The sequence below is a fragment of the Cricetulus griseus genome, chromosome 4, assembly GCF_003668045.3.
Source record: "Cricetulus griseus strain 17A/GY chromosome 4, alternate assembly CriGri-PICRH-1.0, whole genome shotgun sequence".
Taxonomy (NCBI): domain Eukaryota; kingdom Metazoa; phylum Chordata; class Mammalia; order Rodentia; family Cricetidae; genus Cricetulus; species Cricetulus griseus.
The window spans coordinates 29,930,235-29,944,595 of record NC_048597.1 but is presented as its reverse complement, the minus strand read 5'-3'; positions in this window follow the sequence as shown (position 1 = coordinate 29,944,595).

The window sequence follows — 14,361 nt, the reverse complement described above, 5'->3', positions numbered from 1 at the left end:
TTGGTCATTTGGTTTTGGATGACCAATTAGTGTGTTCTTCCTTGGGGACAGTCTCCTCTCTGTTTCTCATGTTTCTTAGTTGCCTGGAGTTCACTGTGTAGGGTTGAGTTCTCCTGTGTTCTTCTTTGCCCACTTTGGTATCTCACTGGTCTTAATCTTTATTTAGTTCATATTTGCATGGTCATGATGGTGATATTGTTTGTGCACCAAAATAATTCACTGCAACCATTTTTATCAGACCTGTGTGTGTGTGTGTGTGTGTGTGTGTGTGTGTGTGTGTGTGTGTGTGTGTGTGTGAATGTTGTTTCCATACATGTGTTCACAGATGTGTATACCTGTGCATATGCTCATGGAGGCAATTGGAGAGAACGGGTACCCTGTTCTAGCACTGTCTACCTTAATCTTTTAGAGCAGGGTGTCTCACTGAACAGAAAATGAGGCTGCTGACCAGCAATCCACAGCATCCTGCTGTCTCTGCCCTACATAGCACAAAGGTTCAAGATAGTGTCTAGTCTCCTCCAGGTTTCTACTTGGTGACCTGGGACTCAAACTCAAATGCTCAAGTTCCCACAGCAATTGTTTTGACCCATTCTCAATCTTCCATCCAGATTCCAAAGCTTCTTTTCAAGGACGCTTAAACACATCTTTTTATTATTATTATTATTATTATTATTATTATTATTATTATTATTATTAATTTAAATTAGAAACAAGATTGTTTTACATGTCAATCCCTGTTCCCCCTCCCTTCCCTCCTCTCTTGCCCCCCACTAACACCCTGCCTATCTAATACCATTTCAGCTCCCCAGGGAGAGTGAGGCCTCCCATGGGGGGTTGTCAGAGTCTGTCATATCCTTTGGGATGGAGCCTAGGCCCTCCCCCTTGTTTCTAGGCTGAGGAAGTATCCCTCTATGTGAAATGGGATCCCAAAGTCCATTCCTATGCTAGGGATAAGTACTGATCTACTACAAAAGGCCCCATATATTTCCGAGGTCTCCTCACTGACACCCACATTTATGGGGTCTGGATCAGTTCCATGCTGGTTTCCCAGTGATCAGTCTGGGGGCCAAGGGCTCCCTCTTGTTCAGGTCAGCTGTTAAACACATCTTTCAAAACATGTTATGACACAAATCCCATCAATTTGCTAAGCCAATTGAAGAACATATTTAGATTTTCACGAGAATACCCTAACTTTAAGTGATTTGCATTAAAAGGAGGGAAAAAACAATGCCTTTTTATCTAAAACAGCTCTTCTCTGCAGAGGTTCCTGAACAAAAGCCTCACGGCAGATGCTCACATAATCAAAATTGTGCTTATTAGAAAAACAAAACATTAACACACTGTATTAATTTGATGTTTTCTTTGATTAACAAGCACTCTCACAATATAAAATTACTCTGATGTTATTAGCACAAATACATATGACTTTTTTCTCTGTGAATATAAGAGGCAGGAAATATTAAGCTCTTGATGGAAAAGTAAGCAATCTATAGACTACAAATTTTGGCTTTATAACAATAATTTTTCTTATTATGATTTCCATTATGTTAGTCCAAATGTGAATCCAGCTATTAAAATATTACCTTAATTATGAAAGACATGGCTTCTATTTTTATTGTGTGAAAAAAGGCACACATTTCTATTGCTTAAAATATTCTTCACAGCTGAATTTAAGATGATTTGCTTTAATTATATTCTTAAGAATTCTGTACACAATAACAGTACTTTTGAAGAATATACAGCAGATCCCTTGGCATAGGTATTAATTTTTGGAGCTACTGTTACATACTGTTGAAAGTTGGGTGGTTTAAAACTGAAATCTATTCACACAGCTGCAGAGGCAAGAAGTTCAAACTCTAAGTATGCCCCAGGCCATGCTTCTCTACCGGTGTCCAGAAGGCTGCTTCTTTACCCTGTCCTGGCTATGAATGACAGATGTGCCTCTGTCTCTTGGTATTCAGCTGCTGAAATCTGTTCCCTAGTCTGTCACCAGACGGTGTTCCCCCTCTTGTCTTTATCTTCCATCTCTGCCTCTTATGAGGTCTCCTATCTTGTTGGGTTAGTGTCTTTCCAAATGTAGTATGACCTCCTGATAATTACATTATGTCTGCCAAGACCTCATTTCCAACTGAAGACACAATTACTCTTTTTTTTCCTGTCAAAATCAGGACATAGAAGCTTACAATTTGATCCAAATTCTAGGTAGACTTTGAAAGTTATCTAGGAAAGTCTGTAAGATAAGGGTCAGGAGGAACAATATCTGGCCCCCAGTTAATCTGTCATGTCTACTGTATAGAAACTAAGGTGGAGAGGATGATTTTAAACTTTGAGAACAATGAAAAAAACCATAGGAAGTTGTACAAATAGTACAAGAAGTCTACATGCATTTCACCTGATTACAGTGTGCCTAATTATAATGTTCTGTCAAAATTAGGAAGTTGATAGCACCACAATGGGTTAGGTCCTATGTTGTTTAATCTCATATGAAGAGCCCTACAACCATTAATGCAAACAAGATATAGGACTGTCATTACCTCAGAGACCTCACTCCTCCTATACAGTCCCATTGACCACATAACTCATAGATGATGGGATTCTACTACTTACAGAAAACCAGTATTTGGGGCACATCTCTGTGAAAGTGTCTTCTGAACATTACAGGAGCGTTGCACTCATGAACTCATGACAGCTGTGGTTGTCTATTTGATACTTACACAAGATAAGTCAAACAAAATCCTAGACTTCATGGTGGAACAGTTCACAAAGGCATCTGAGGAGCTACTGACAGCTGGTAACTGCTAAGGGAAGAAGAGTCCATTTTTTTTCAGGGGAGTGCTTCCTGCCTGGTTTTCCATTCTATAACACATGGTCACATTCATAGGGGCAGCATTAAGTGGACTTGTCGGGGTTAATAAAGAGGATATGATATTGGAAGGGGGTTTATTAATGAGGTTCTGAGAAGAGCTGGGCGAGAATGATTTACAAATATGATGCAAATGCATTTTACAAATGTATTGTAAACTTGGAACTCTCAAGGAATAAGTTAAAATTTATTTTTTAATGAATCAAATAAAAATGGGATTTCTTTGAAACACATAAAGGGAAGTTGAAAAATATTTTAAGGGATGATGAGAGATAACACACAGCTAGGAAACTTGGCTGTTATTTCCAAAGAGCAGAAATCAAATCTTATTAGGCCCAAACCCAGGCAATTTAGTCATGGAAAGGTACTTAAAACAACCTATGTTTTGTTAAATTTTTACTCCCTTTTCAGAATTATTGTGACTATGAAAATGAAAATGCCCTAAAATTTTTTAAAACACAATCAATGAATTTATCCTTTCTAACAGTTTGCTAATGGCAGCAAGGCATGTTTCCTGTGGTTACCACTCACCCAAGTTCGAATATGAAGCTTGAACAAATTTTTCTTATAGTAGCCATTCCCAAAACTATCTGATTCTCACCCTACTGCCTTCTCCAAATGTGTATGTACCTGTGGGATAGGAAGTGCTTCACTTGAGAACATGTGAATGGGAAGAATAACAGTGCTCTAAGACACCACTAGTTTGCTGTTTTATCTGACTATAAAAGTCACTATCTTTTTTAAAATAATCAAATAAGTAAGGAAAAGTTATTAAATCATATTTTCTATGTAGAGCCCAATAAGCAAAGGACATGCAGTGGCCTTTCCTCTTTTGATGATGCAGGAAAATGTGGTACATTTACACAATTTACTCAACTGTAAAAAAGCAATGACCTCATGAAATTTGCAGGCAAAAGGGAAGGAACTAGGAAAAAATCATACTAAGTGAGGTAACCCAGACCCAGAAAGACAAACATTGTATGTACTCACTCATTAGTGGATATTAGGAGTAAAGTATAGGATAGTCAACCTAAGGTCCACAGCCCCAGAGAGGCTGGATAACAAAGAGGGCACAGAAAGGGTTACATAGATTTCCCTGAGAAGGGGAAATGGATGGGGATATCCTGGGTGAACTGGGGGCAGGAGAGGGAGGATTGAGGTATTGGATCTTGAGGGAGCAGTTTGGATTGGGTGGGCTGAGTGCAGGAGGCAAGGCAGAAGAGGGGAGTATCTTGATGGGGGCATTTTGGGGTTATGGAGAAACCTCGTGCCAGGGAAACCACAAATCCACAAAGATGATCTCAACTAATACTCCTAGTAATAGTGGAAAGGGTGCCTGAACAGGCCATCTACTGTAATCAAATTGATGACTATCCTGATTGTCATCAGAGATACTCTATCCAGTAACTGATGGAAGCTTATGCAGAGATCCAGAGCCAAGCACCTGGCTGAGTTCCAGCAGTGAGTCTTGCTGAAGAAAGGGAGGTGGGATTGTAAGAGCCCTTGTGCCATAACAGGGAACCCACAGGTGCAGCTGACCCGGGCTTTTGGACTCTGGGCAAAACAGTTCCGAAGCCTTCACGGTCATCCTAGGCCCTCTACTCTTGTGTGACATTTGTGTAGGTTGGTCTCTTTCTGGGGCTCCTAGCAGTGAGATCAGGACATGTCCCCGGCGCTTAGCTGGCTTTTGGGAACTTGTTCCCCATGCTAGATTACTTTGCCCAGTCTTGATGCAAGGGGAGGAGCTCAGTCCTGCTTCAGCTTGCTTTGTTAAAGCCTTTGGGAGGCCTGTCCCCTTTTGAATGGAGATGGAGGAGGAGCGGAAATTGAGGGGGGTAGATGGAAAGCAGGGTTGGGGACAATGAAGACAACTGGGAGGAGAAATTGAGGTCAATATGTAAAATAAATGAAAAAGTTATTTAAATAAAAATAATAATAAATGCAGGGATTAAATGTTAATTTTTAGACTATCAGTTTAAAATATATTAGATTGATGTAGCCGGCCATGCGTTGTGGCAGATAAAATGCTTAGTTTTAAACCAAAGATCATAGCTTTCTGCACAAACTATTTCCTTGTCTTATAATCCATTTTATGTGGATATTAAGTTTAACAATTTTTTTTCATTGTTGACATACTTTCTCCAGAACTCTTGATAGATACATGGAAAATGGCAGAAAAAAAACCCCAAAGCTAAATTAAGAAATTAAAAATAAATCTGTAAATGGACACGAAAAGCCCCCCTTCACTTAGCCATTTAAAAGAAGCTTTCATGTCCCCATAACAAGTCTAGAAAGCTGGGTTTCCTGGGTGAGTCTGTTAGAAAGAATTCCTGCTTCCCTGAAAACATGCAGTGTTGCTCAACAATTCTTTAACAAAAGAATATACAAAAAACCAGTTCTATTTTATTCAGGTAAACATTTTGTTTTTGTAGCATACATACTTTCTACTTAGGCTGCAATGCATAATTATGCTAAAATGGTAGCAACTGTTTGGCTGAAGTTAGAAGGTAAGAATGTCAAGTACTTACTGTTCGGCATCATTTACAGGCTTGCTTTGGATCCTCTGTAAACTATTGCAATGAGTTCACCTTCGTGCAGACTTAAAGCCTATGGTATTATTGAACTTCTCTCTAAGGGTGTCATGTGTCAAGATCTAGATGGAGAATGTTCTTAGTGATTCCCCAGTGAAACTTCGTATCTCTTTTCTTTGTCATCTTTTTATAATTTAAAAAGAGCCTTAAATCAGACAGAATGATCTCAAAACCAAACTAATATATTTCTTTCTACTTTGACATTTACAAGAAATGAAATAATTGTCATAATTGTCATGCTAACACAATTGTAGGTTTAATTTAGTTATCCCTAGGGGTCCTTCCATTCTAACACTGTGTGTTTAGACTCCCTCAGGATGGACTATCATGCAATTAACCAATTTCTTAAAATAAATGTATGTGAGAATGAGCCTCGAATTTTTACTACTGGTGTTGCTTTGTAGCCTTGATATTTTGAAAATAATTGAATCCTATTTAATGAATATGTGTTCACTGTTTGTAACTGGAATGTATGTATATATGCCATTACATATGTGTCTGTTTTAAGACAGGCTTTGTGTTTAGTTTCACTTGCAAGCAAGCTGGAATTGGGTTATAAATGTGCTATGATGTAAAGAAAAAAATCTGTTAATGTGACATTTCTACTAGAGAAGCTCAGAAGAATATATTCCTATTTGAAAAATAAATGCCTCCAAATATGTGAAATGCCCTCATCACTTGTCACAAGCTCCTTCTGTGGTGTTAGAATATTTTTCCAGTTAATATTAAAAATGAAGCATCCTAGTTTTTAGTTTCTTCCCTCCTAAGTTTTTAAGCACAAAATGAAATATAATCTGTTCCACAAACTTATGCCTCTCTGCCTTTTGTAGGAATGATACTCATGACTCACTTGGCTGTTACATGCCCTACTCTTTCAATTTAAGCATTAAGAATTGAAGTGAAGACTGACAAAAATAATTTCCTATGATTAGAGTGAATTTCAATGTGGTTGAAATTTCTCTCTCTCTCTCTCTCTCTCTCTCTCTCTCTCTCTCTCTCTCTCTCTGTGTGTGTGTGTGTGTGTAAGTCAGGCATCTGTATTCACACCCCACCTGATTTTTTGAGGTGGTTTGTCACTGAACCTGGAGATCCTGTTTTGCTAGATTAGCAGGCTAATCAAGCCAGGGATTTCTCTGCCTCCTCTTCTCCAGCCCTGGGATTATAAATCTAGGCCACAGTGCCTCATTTTTATGTGAGGACTGGGTATCTGAACTCATGTTCTTATTCTTGCAAAGCAAGCAATATACCTACTGAGACATCTTTCAAGTTCCAATATGGCACCTTACTCCCTGAAGATGGCTTTGTCTTTACTGAAATACGATTTCTCTTTACTTTTGAAAACTGATTACATTTTTCTGTTTTTTTTTATTGTTCTCCCTTTAAAAAATCACCCACATTTCGCTCTTGTTTTGTTTTCATTTCCTCCTCCTCTTCCTCATTATCATCATCATTTTTTAGGCCAGTTTTGCTTGGAAGTCACTAGGTAGCTTAGACTGGCCCCAAACTTGTGATCTTTCTGGTTCATCTCCCAAATATTAGGATAATATCTTTAAGCTACAATGCCCAGGAACAATTTGCTTTTATGCAACATAACTATATTAAAGTAAAATCTTCTACAGAAATCACCAAAATTGGTATATGTAGTAACATATATAATGCGAATATGCATACAAATATGCACAACTTGAGTCTATTATCTGTGACTTACTGCATATCAACATGAATCTGCATTAGACTTTGTCATCTGGAGCTGGACATCATAGCAATATGCCCAAGACTGCAGAAAATTCATACCTGGTGATTTATAGACCTGTAGAAGTTCCTCATTTTAGAGGGAAGGGGAAACACCAACAGTACCTGTCTTTGTCTGTAAGTGACCTGCTTTCATTCAGCAACTATGAAGAAAGTGATCAAATGTTTCCTTAACAGTCTTTAGATATTTAATTTTTGATAATTTCCTGTTAACAAACTAATACAATTCAATGTTAAAAACTAACATAGGCATTACAAAAGGATAGGCATTACAAAAATTTACATATTTTTTCCAAAGATGATATACCAATGACTATCAGATACATGAAAAGGAGCTAGACATCACCGATTACCAGGGAAATATGAATCACAATGATAGTGAAACTGTCACCACCAATCTGTGGAGACAACTAGTATCAATAAAAAACAAATGGAAAAAAATGATGAAGAAGAGATGGAGAAAAAGGAAACTCTGAACTGTGTCAGAAGGAGCATAAATTGATAATGTTGTGGGAAAGACAGCAGAGATGCCTTTTTAAAAAAGCAAGAGACCATGTGATCGATCAATCCCACATCATGGAATGTATCTTCAGGAAAATACCATGCCCAATATAAAACTGAATTTTTAAAATTCTATTTTTAAAAGATATAAAAAGTGGAATTGTGGTGATTTAGTATTTATGATTTGTTAAAGTTTGTTTGAGGGTTTAGAAAGCAAAGCTAACCACAAGCCATAGAGTCAGGCAGTGGTTGCACACACGTTTAATCTTAAGACTTAGGAGACAGGCAGATGGATCTCTCTGAGTTCAAGGCCACTCAGGGCTACATAAGGGTGAAGAGAAACAGAGCTCATGCCTTTGATCCCAGCATTTGGGATCACAGGCTTTTAATCCCAGTACTGGAGAGATGGAGATGGGGGTGCTATACCTGGGCCGAGAAAGAGGCAGGAAGAGACAGGAACTCAGAGCTTTTGCCTCTGAGGATTCGTGGAGACAGGATCAACCATTTCCATCTGAGGTAGAGGTAAGAACTAGTGGCCCACTGGTGGAGACAGGATCAACCATTTCCATCTGAGGTAGAGGTAAGAACTAGTGGCCCACTGCTTTGCTTATCTGACAATCAACTTGACTCTTCCTCCCCTTGACCCCCTCCCCCCCGCCCCACAATAAAGAGATAATATCTCACCCTCTAACCTCTACTACTCGTGAACTCATGATTTATCCAATACTAGCTTCAATACTATCTTCAAACTTCATACTCTTGTCTTTTAAGTGCCGAGCTAATAAGCATCTGTTGCCACAGGGAAATTAATGTCATGCTAAATACGACAATACTGATAACCTAAAGGTAGACACAGCAGTTGAAATAATTCAAACTAGAGAATTGAACAGAAATAATGTACCTTAGTTGGAAATGGTATCAAGAAATGTTCTCTTGAAGATACAGAAACATTTGAACATATGGAGGGTGATAGAGTGATTCAGTACTGAGGCCTAACATGAAGTGGTCTTGGTTAGTCATGCCTGTCTTTAGGCCTCTTGTCAACATGACTCACTGCTACCTAGACATTAAAGTTCACTTCTTTATCTCTTATCTACAACTTGGACTTGGATTTATTTTGGCAATCCAGTGTCGAAGAAGTGACAGTCTATGTCTTGCAGGTATAGGCTTTAGGAAGTGTTGAGATGTGCTTTCACCTCCTTTGGACACTTTCTCATTGACTTAGGGAAGTCTTATCTGCCCTGTTGTTGGAGTCCCATGCAATGGGAAAAAGGCATGGAAATCCAGCTGACAGCCACACAACTATTAGACACGGGAAGGAGGCTCTGTCAGGCTACAAGATGACAGTAGCACTGTGAGTGGTCACAAAAACAAGCTGTAACATGTATCTAGCTAATCCCAAATTGCTCAAATGCAGAAGCATGAAATATAAGGAATGCTTGGATGTCTGTCAGTAATTTGGGGATGATTCATTAACATGAATCAAGAGAAGAGAGATGCCAAACACTTTTTAAAAAAAAATCATAGGGTTTTGATTTCCTTCTATTTGTTTTTATGCTCATATTAGATAAACTGAGGAATGTTTTAGAAACTAAATTCAGTTAGTACTTGACCATGTCTGTGTCATAACTGTATATATAATTTGTATGAGATACCTAATTAGTATATTATATTGCTATAATATAATGTCAATCACCGCTATCTATTTTAGGGCATCTCCTGTTTACCATAGAATAAACCATTCAGGCATATATGGTCAGAGCTGAGATATTTCTCTGAGAAGTCAGGTAATGCATTTAATTTTATGAATATAATTTAGAAATTGATATTTTATACATGAATGTCTAACAACAAAGCATACTATGTTTTTAATTTAAATAAATGTATAATATTAGAGAGCCTGGAATTATATGAAAGGTTAAAAATTAAAATTCAGCTGCTGAATATGAGTTATTTTGTTACACACTAAAATATTCATAAATTCTATGATTTGGGGATGGAATGACTTGATTTCTCATGGCTATTTTCAAAAGTTAGATTTGGTAAATAACTTTAAAAAAGGCACCCAATATTAACCAACTTAAAGATTCTGACCAGTCACACCTTTGTTCTCCTTCTATCTATATTATCTTAATCCAAGTATCTTCTAAACTTGCAATCCAAGCAACAATTGGATTTCTCACCACCCATAAAATCACTATTAAATTTAATTCATTTTAACTATAAAATATAAATGGATTTGGGGAAGTACATTATAAAATGAAAGCTAAGGTTATTAGCTAATAGTCATAGTTTATTGTCTTCAAAATAAATGTTTTGAACAGATTATCCAAGAAATAAATGGAGTCACCATGTGGTGCTTTGGAAATCTCTCACTAAACTCTTGGGGGAAGGGTAGGAATGCATGGTTAACAGTGACTAACCAGGCACAGAGGAATTCATGACTTCATGCTGTCCCTATGCTGAGGTTGTACCACACATGTTACTGTAAGACATCTCGTGGCTGCTGTTCTAGATTGCAATTCATGCTAACAGATGTTTGGGGAGGAAATTATTTGTTCAATTTGTTTATGAGTCAGAGGATTTTTGTCTGAACATAATTACAGGAGGCGACCACAGTTTATGAATGAATTGTATTCCAGCAGTCCATTTGTGAGTCAGTTGTTTGGGATGAAGAATATATATTTTATATATAAACTAGTGTAAACTTCAGTGCTTCCCAAGAAGACCACAAATTGCTGCTTTAATCCATTAATTGGCTCACAGAATCTTGGTCCTGGCTCCCCAGGGAAAGAATTTGAAGAGAATTGCCCCACTTCTTTTCTAGCCAGTTTGGTTTGATTCTATCTAAGAGAGACCTTTCTCTTTCTAGATTGACTTTTGCCATCTTTTTTTTTTTTTTCAAAATCACCTTGAATTGCAAGTCAAGTCTGACCCATCCATGACAAACTTTAAGCTATTCTAAAATCATGGGTCTCTCCTCAGTAACCAACAGGTCATGTTATCATGAGGCTATAAAGAAAGTTTCTTAAAAAAAACTACTTAATGAAATTAATAACTATCCCAGGAATATTTGTACTTTATGAATGTAATATTTGTTCATGTAAATTCCTGTACTTGGTGGACTTTGTGACAGGAAAAGTGAATAAGAAATTTCCACATGTTTGGAGAGAGGGCATTACCTACTCAATGTTGATATTCAAGTCTTCCCATGTCCCAAATCATTTAATCCTTTTTAAAAGTTATTTAAGACATAAACTTTTTAGATTGGTCTGTATTTCAAGCACATCATAATAGAGAAATGAAAATACTTGAGTTAAAATATGCTCATTAGACTTTGCATATATTTAGGGAAATGGACAACATGGTTCTTTGACCATTTTACTCCAGGCAGTTCTTGTTCCTTTTGATAGACATAATAATTACTTTAGCTTTTATTACAAATAATAAACATTCACTGTTTCTGTGCATAAAGTCATTTTGGTTTACTTCTGTAACAGCAGAAAGAAGTGAAAAGTTGAGAAAGGAAACTACTGTTATTTTCTGGGAAGATTCCATATGCATTTTAGAAAATTTGGCATGTTTGTAAAGACAACTAATTTAAATAAAGAGGAATACATAGAATGGGAGCTCCAAGCTTGCTTCCCACATGTGTTAGTGAAACTGAAACATATGAAGTATGGTTACAAGAAATCTAAATTTACAAACGTAACCTGACATGAGGGCAAACGAAGTTCTATCTAGTGAGCTAATGCCACACAATGCGGTTGCGATGAACTTATAATTTGTACAGACAGTCATGTTGGATCCACGTTTACAATTTAAATAACTCTGCAGTTTGCAAAGTATTTGGGTGGCCCTTTCTGGTTTGCACGTGGACACTGACATATAAAGCATGAATGTGTGAGGTCTGGAGAGGGCAGACAGCACACGACACATGGAGTTACTTGTGTATTAGCAGGGATCAGTTAATAACATACAGCCAGGCAAAGTCTCACTCTCCATTCGACTCTCTCAAGACTGTTTAATGCTATTACCTTCAGGCTTGAAGTCTGTGGCAGATTTCTATCAGGGAGATTCTTTTCTAATGGGATATCTGCTCTGCATTTTCAATCATTGTTAAATTAATTCTTTAAATTATGTTTTTGACAGAGCATGCTGCCTAAAGAATGCATCAGGAGGAAATCCATTGCACCAATCAATAGCTCATTCATTCCAAATACTTGCATAAAAATTTGACCTTACTCAATAAATTACTAGTAAACGAAATATTCCACATTAAAAGCTGCTCAGTGCACATATTTTTATAGCAAACACATCAACATTGCTAGGAAAAATGAAGTTGTTCTCAATTGGTCATTCTAACAAATTAGACAGACTGGAATTTCTTTTTGGAAACATTTCTGCACACTAAATGTACATACACATTTGTATGCATGTTCTTCTGCACACACACAATGCGTGTGTGTGTGTGTGTGTGTGTGTGTGTGTGTGTGTGCCCATGTGCACTCATGCTCGCATACACATACAGGCACAGATGTATGAAGGTCAGATGACAACTTTCAGGATTGAGCTCTGCTTTCCCCCTCGTTCATTCAGCCTCTCTCTTTTTTTCTGTGATGGTTAGCTTACTTCAGACTTGGGGTCCAAAAACATTCCCTAGTTCCATCTCCCATCTTAAACTAGGAATGCTGGCATTGCAGATGTTCACCACCACATCTGGCTTCTCACATGGGATATGGGGAGAAAACGCAGATTATGAAGTTTTGTGGCTAGCATGTTTACCCACCGAATCATTGTTCAGACCACTGAATGCCAATTTTAAATGAAATTTGGAGACAATTCCTTTGGGTTTTAGAATTTGCAATTCTTTATGCATTCTATATGTCAAGATATATTCATAAGAACAGATAAGAAATACTTATCTAGCTATGTCCTATACTTATCTATCCATAAATATGTTTCACAGGGAAAGTAGAACACACATACATTAATTGCCTTCTAGTAATTGAAGGTTTGTATAAAATGACATAACATCCTTGTGCTGCTGAGGTTACCACAGTTTGGAACCATAGGCATGATTATGCCATCTGTTTCATGGCTTGTAACAGAGGAGTTAATGATTAATGCAGCTAGTCCAAAGTCGCTCTCATTCATGAAAACAATGAATCGGATGCAATGAAATGAGGATCCTTTGTCCATTATGGTTGCTATTCCATAAACATTTGTGGTTTGATTCGCAGACCTGACAATATAAAACTTACCTGAAAGTCTGTTCTGGGATTCTGAGTTGACTTGGCTTTAAACTCTAATCTCTCATCCAGTTCTATGCTCCCTCTCTTCCATTACATTCAAGCTATCTCTGGAGCCCACTCCTGGTTTTGCATATATGATCACTCTGTTTCCACCACTTCTGGGGCCTCACTTCTGCAACTTTTGTTTTAAATATCAGAAATCGGATTTTCTCATGCATTAACTATGTGGTTTTGAAAGACATCCATTTCCTTTAACAGTGGTGTAATCTTGTAAGGCAAACCTGATCAACAGTAAAAAAGGTGAGCTAGGCAGTGGTGGCACACACCTTTAATTCCAGCATTCAGGAGGCAGAGGCAGCTGTGTCTCTGTGAGTTCAAGGCCAGCCTGGTTTACAAAGTGAGTTTCAGGACAGCCAGGGCTACACAGTAAAACCCTGCCTCGAACGCCCCCCCCTCCAAAAAAAAGAAAGGATAATGTGTAAGACACAACTTCCTTGAATATTCTCTCAGTCTCTAAAGGAAGGCAAACAGGAATTCTCTTCATATTTAAAATTTGGATATTGTGCTTATAATAATGATTCCTAAAATGAAGCCACTAGGTGTTACTAACCAAAACCACACAAAGATTTTAGTTGGCCAATCTAAAGACATGTTCCAGAATTCCTTTGTGTGAATTGATAGATCATAGATTAAAATCTGGTTCTTCAGGCTATAATTGGATTGGTCTATGCAGAATGTAGATAAACTGCTTAACAAATGGTCATTGGAGACAAAGAGCATGATGGGACAGATATAGACTCCCTGAATGTGGGTGTCAGTGAGGAGACCTTGGAAATCTATGGGGCCTCTTGTAGTGGATCAGTACTTAACACTACCATAGTAATGGACTTTAGGAGCCCATCCCACATGGAGGGATACTCCCTGAGCCTAGACACAAGGGGGTTGGCCTAGTCCTTATCCCAAAAATAAGACAGACTTTGATGACACCCTATGGAAGACCTCACCCTTCCTGGGGAGCAGAAAGGGTATAGGATGGGTAGGGCGTTAGTTGTCGGGGCAGGGGAGGAGGGGAGACAGAGGGACCTGGTATTGACATGTAAAATAATTTTCTCTCTAATTAAAAAGTTAGTCAATGGACAATCCATGATTGGAAAGTATCTTGGTGCTATGGCTTTTGTATATCTAATCAATTATTGCCACTTGGCGGAGTTTGTATATATCGTTCTTTCCTTGGTTCACAAAAGTGAATAATTCTTGAAGAAATAAAATAAATTGTTAGCATGAAAGAAATTAACAAAGGAAATGTCAAATGAGTAACTAAAGAGAGGTTTACATCAGTTGTTTATTACAGAATGCTGTGAGTCATTATAGGATCTACATAACAAGAGATGCATGTTTT